Raw genomic sequence first — 6015 nt, forward strand, 5'->3', positions numbered from 1 at the left:
GTCCTGGGAAGGTGTAAATGCTGCACCACCGCCGGTCTGTATTATCGATTTTTTTTCTTGGGACACAGCCATTCGGACTTCTTTTTTTATTTTCGTAGGACTTCCGCAAAGATTCTTTACTGAGGAAGACTTTACTTGGTGACGAGGCGTTGAAATCGGCAGCGATCTTACTCCAGGTATTGTCTTTTTCTCTCCACGTGCACGAGCCGGTTTTCTTGTTTTTGATTATCCCTTTATAGTCTCGGCATATTGCTAATAACCGATATTTCTCCTAATTGGTATAATTGGGAGTGCGCATTCTTTTTGGTAATTTAGTATTTTCCGATTTCATTGGGTATTCCATTTAATTAAATTTTTTCGCACTGAAAACACACTACACAAATTTACACGCTTTCAATCGTCTTCAAAAGTAAAGTCCAACGATCGTTTTCTTGCAGACGTTTCTGTCAGAAGCTTTCAAATTAGGCTGGTACGAAAATAGGCAGGTAAGAAATCCCCTAAAATTATCAAAAATCCCTGAACTAGGTGGAACTTAGTTAAGCGGATGATAAAGTTGGACGGTGCAGCAGATTAGTTTTAAGTGTCGCTTAAGTATTTAAGTGACGCTTATGATGAAGACGGTGCAGTAACTAAGTAAGTAACCCTAAGTAACTTTTCAAATAGAAAATCTACTAAAAACGTGTATACCATCGCCATAAGCCGTACACCAATACACAAACCGTGCATAAACAAAGCAAACTTAAAAATTTTACGGTTAGTTCGAGCAGAAATTTTGGGTTTGGGTTTGGGTTGGGTTCCTTGGTAAGATGATTTTGCGATGACAATCGTAATATTTCTCACTTTTGCAACGATGCCAGTGTTTCCAGTTCCTTGAACTACGTTTTAATAGACGCAGTTTGTGAAACCTACCGAAGCACTGGTGAAAACGGTCCGTCGTTAAACGCGTTTAATTTCGGCATTTAACATAAACTTACCGCCGTATGCACCGCCAAGCTACCTAATCGCGATCAACCAAACGCGTTTAAAAGTTAATCCGGTTTAAAAATCCAGCTGGTATGCACCGTTGAAATTCAGCGGCAGATATGGCAACCGTGTTCTAGTGACTCGCATTATCAACTTTTGCGCGATGTTCCAATGAATGTGCCGCCGTTCGTGTTAAATATCGCTGTATAAGGGAAAAAACATAACCGCCATCGATTGCGGCTAGTTGCCAAAAATGATATGATATAATGATTTTTCTTCTAGGTAAAGACATATTAACGGTAAAAACCGTTATTAACTGTTGAGAAAATCAACCAATAAGGTATCACAATATTACTGGCGATTTTACTATATAAAAGCGATGTCCAGAATCTTGCAATTAAAGCAGTATATAAATCTTAGATACTGGGATATTCTAGAAGATGGCCAATTTCTTCTTGCAATCTTAAAACGACCGGCTTTGTTCAACGAAAGCGTCTATAAAACAATTTGTGCGGAGTCTTTGTCTCCTTGGAAAAAAAAAAGTAATTGTCTCCTTGGAAAACCATAATCAATTATTTCTAAAACATCAATATCATCGTCTAAAACCATTTCTTCTTCAAAGGTTATGTAATGTATTTAAACTAGTTTAAGAACTTAGTCGACGGTGCATACCATTTACGATTTTTAAACCGGTTTAAGGCTTAATCGCGATTAAACTCTGTCGGTGCATACAGGCCTTAGTTTCGTCAAACTGCATTTCGCTTGTTTCTGATGAAAATGGGCCTTAGGCTCACGTGACAGAATTCGTTTGCACCACTGTCACCTAGCGTTAAGGGGAACCGTAACAGGCAAATAATTTAAAGGGAAGATGAAGTGCGGCTTAACGGCCATTTGCACCAGTCTTCCTTAAAACTTATTCTTAGCTAGGGATAACTTTGGATTAAGGTTAACTCTAACTGCAGACAGTTTTGCACGGCTGTCAATTAAGTGATACTTAGCTAAGATAAAGTTTTACCTGGCAACATTGCTAAAAGTGACAAATTGGCTTTTGCTCCCGCCTTTTCTTTCCAAAATAACCTTTATCTTAGAACTGAATGCGAATTTGCGTAGTGGAACCTAAAGTCAGATTCCAGTCAGATTTGAAGACTAACCTCAAACAGAACTGTTATTGCATAATTTTACAGTTGCAGTATTTTGCTGTAAACATGCCCATTTGTCATTATCAACCGATAATAATTAGTATATTCGGTGTACTAAACCATTGTATGATGAATGTGTAATGATCTGTTATTTGATAATGATGACAGCGACCATGTGCGAGTTCCTAGACTAGTTTACGAGAGAACACATTATCTGATAATTTTGATGATGTTCTGTTTTTTCAACGTGTTCCGTGTCACAAAGTACACCGCACTTTTCAAACGAATCGAACCTCATCGAAGAGGAAGGTCTATTGTATCTATTTATATTGTACCGTGGATGGCCGAGTATTAACTCTTTCTTCTGCTTCCAACTTTTATTCACCTCGGTATAACTTTAAATACGGAACAGGAACAAACAAACTTCTAAATTAACGTCAACTTCACAAACAATAACAATAACAAACGCAAAACTCGGATTTCTAACTCGCGGGGTTTAACCTCTTCTGCACCCGGTCGCTGCCGTCAGTTCACTGACTCCCCTTATATAGTTTCCTCCAGGTAACCCAGAAGGTTCTCGAAATCTCCAGTCCAGGTGCGAAATTTCCCGCTTGTCAGTGTCATATTTGACAGTAAATGGGGCCTAAATGGGGCTCCCATTTACTGAAATACCATGAATTTCGATCCCCCCATTCCAAACGTGAGTACCCCAGGCCATTTCCGTTACAATATGTACCTCTCGTATATTTAAACGATATCTGTTAATTTCTGTTTATAGTCGATGGAGGATATAACATAAGGCCGTAATTATTAACTCCGTTACAACAGCCTGCAAATCGTGCAGAACAATTATTCAACGAGTCGCATATACGGATAAGAAATATAATTGAGCGGATATTTGGTATCTGGAAAAGAAGATTCCCAGTGTTTGCATACGGTTGTCGTCTAAAAATAGATACGGTCTTAATAATAAAATAATTGAGTAGAGAGCAAAATGAGGATCAGCCTGGATCAGCCACCTGATCGTGAAGATGTTGAACGCTTCATACATCTTATACAAGAAGATGAAGTACCTAACATAAGCGACATATATAACCGAAACAATATATTGTTGCAAGGAAATCAAACTAGGAGGGGCTTAACTGATCCTATTTTAGATTCATTGATAAATAGCGATGAATTGAATTGAAAGTAATGCTTTTGATAAAGAATCAAAATTATTAAATTAAAGTTCATTACTAAATTGAAATAACTTATGATGCATTACTAAAACAAATGGAAAATAGCATTATTTGCTTAAGTCTTTTTTAAGTATTCCAATTTTAACTTTTCCTACTGAAACTCGAACATGATTTTGTCCTGCTCTCTTTTGGCTAATATGTTTTGAAGCTCCTCTTCATAACATAGCATTGTTCGCTTCCAACTTGGAGTCTAAGGTGTTTCCTTATAGGAAAAATGTAGTCCGTTTTTTATTTTCAAATGACTCCATATTTAATAATATTTTATTAATTAATTACATTTGAGACGTAAACAGTAACGGGAAGCAGATAATTTTTTCTTAACCGTTCGCACCAGTCCTGGCTGATTGCGCTTGCACATATTTGGTTTTTAACCGCCTGGCCTTGCTCGAATAGCGACGCCTAACCTCAGAGAAAGTCGTGTGGCGAACTCTATGAGCCAATTCTCAAGTAGCAACTCCAGCCGAAATGCCAGCTATATCTCACCACATAACATATGCGCCGTTTCGGTTCAAATTCAACTTCTAATACCAATTACTGTATTAAACTTCTAAGCTAGCCCGGGACGAAACGCATGGTGCTTCAACGAGCGCCATAGTTGTTAACTTTTTTTAATTAATTGTTTCTGGTTAATATTTGTTTGTGTTTAAGATGCAATCTTATAAGAGAAAAAATGTTATGCTGCATATTTTTCTGATTTTTTACAGCCATATACATAAAGTGAAGGTCATAGACAACATTTAAATATATCTGTTCATTATTTTAGAATGCAGAAAACAATAAAAAACAAACAAGATCCATGACTATTAAAACTCCAAGAATCCAAATTTTTACTGCGGGAACTAATTGCATATATCACTAACGATGAAATTAACATGAATTTCAGCAACAGCCACTGAACTAAAACCGTGCTAGAATCCACAAGAATCCGTGTTTTTCTGAGGTTATAATTTCGTACGCAATTGAAACATCAAACCGGCAACGCGGCAGAGAGACGCTCGCAAGCGCAATCAGCCAGGACCTTTGAATATAAAACTAAGCTAGTTTTATATTCAAAACTAGTTAGTTTTATATTCAAAGGCTAGGACTGGTGCGGACGGTTAAGAAAAAAATATCTGCTAACGGGAAACTCGCATTCAGTTATAAGATAAAGGTTATTTTGGATAGAAAAGGCGGGAGCAAAAGCCAATTTGTCACTTTTACGGCCATTTGCACCAGTCTTCTAGGGATGACACGAAATACTTGTCACAGGTATTTTGGAACAGATATCGATATGGAACAGTCGGTACCTGTGACCGATATTTAAAATAACATGTGATTTGAAATAACAGGGCTCGCCTACGATGCTGCTCAGTATCAGTCAACATCTGGAATTTCGATTTCAACAAAGCAAAAAGGCAAATACCTGCCTTCCTGCCTTTGTGCCTTTTGATTCCCCGCGGCGTTGTCAATTGGCCTGAGTTTTAGTGAAAGGAGATATTTTATGCTCGTCAAGTGGTAAGGTTTTGTATGTATGACAGTGGGACGTGCACCATGATTCGGCAAATAGCAATATTCAATGAACAGAAAATGTCGGGAACAGCAGTAACAGCCGTCTCCGATATTTTCTTTAATGTGACCAGGTCTGTGAGTCACAGGCTGTGACTCACAGCCTGACTGACTTCTAAATACATTTTTCTTGAGACTTGAGAGATTTCTCTGAGGCTGTATTTTACTCGTAAAGAGTTATACTACAACGTACAGTAAATGAAAATGTTATTACTGACCCACCAAAAAAAGTTATGGTGCCATTTTCTTGAAACAAAACTAAATTAATTATTGAAAATTAACAAAACGCTGCAATCGACGTTTTTTTTTAGATTTTTGAGTAAACTAATGAACGGATTTTAATGTAGTTTATCTGATATCATAGATATTTTTAATACTTGAAAAAAAAGGATAAAACTTTTTTCAATAGCATCAACGGTTCAACAATTATGCACAAAAAACGGGCTTTCGCACTTTCTTTAGTTATTTATAAAGAATTGTTTATAAACAATGTTCCACAGCCGGAAATCGAGCAGAAACTATAGTCTTAATATTCTGACATCCTTCCGAACAACTTCCAATAACCTTTTACCATCATATTTTCAGTGCCCGAAACAGGCCTTTGAACAGGAAAAGGAAATATGCTCATATCAGTTGGAGATTTTGTAGGAGTAAGCAAAACATCTGCCTGTTCAATTGTGAGTCAAGTTTCAGAGGCTATTGCTTGGTTGCGTCCGAGGAATATAAGATTTTCCGATAATATTACCACCAGACAAAAAGCGAAAGAAATTTTTTATAGAGTTGCCAGATTTCCACTGGTAATTGGTGCGATTGACTGCGCGCATGTGAAAATCCAGTCTCCTGGAGGAGAAGACGCTGAGCGGTTCCGTAATAGAAAATGATACTTTTCATGGAATGTTCAGACAATTTGCGATGCGCAATTGAAAATAATTGAAATAGTGGCAAGGTGCCGGTGCAAGTGGCCGGGTTCATGCCATGACCAAACTATTTTCAATAACAGCAGAATCAAGAGCAGATTTTCCAAAGGTGAATTCCCAAATTGTGTTATTTTGGGTGACAGTGGCTATGGAAACACTAACTATTTACTTACACCACTGTCAGATCCTTTCACAGCTCCTGAAAAACTA

The 6015-nt window shown here is 37.5% G+C and overlaps 1 long non-coding RNA gene across 1 annotated transcript; it reads left to right on the forward strand.

Annotated features, from left to right (window-relative positions):
• Nucleotides 1–5348: 5348 nt before the first annotated feature.
• Nucleotides 5349–6012, forward strand: LOC125504659. The gene is made up of 2 exons (XR_007281644.1): nucleotides 5349–5565; nucleotides 5667–6012. It is a non-coding gene; the product is annotated as an uncharacterized LOC125504659 (long non-coding RNA).
• The last annotated feature ends 3 nt before the right edge of the window (nucleotides 6013–6015 follow it).

Source organism: Dendroctonus ponderosae, unplaced genomic scaffold (assembly GCF_020466585.1).
Source record: "Dendroctonus ponderosae isolate FM_Combo_2020 unplaced genomic scaffold, Dpon_F_20191213v2 Dpon_F_20191213_5, whole genome shotgun sequence".
In the NCBI taxonomy this organism is placed as follows: Eukaryota; Metazoa; Arthropoda; class Insecta; order Coleoptera; family Curculionidae; genus Dendroctonus; species Dendroctonus ponderosae.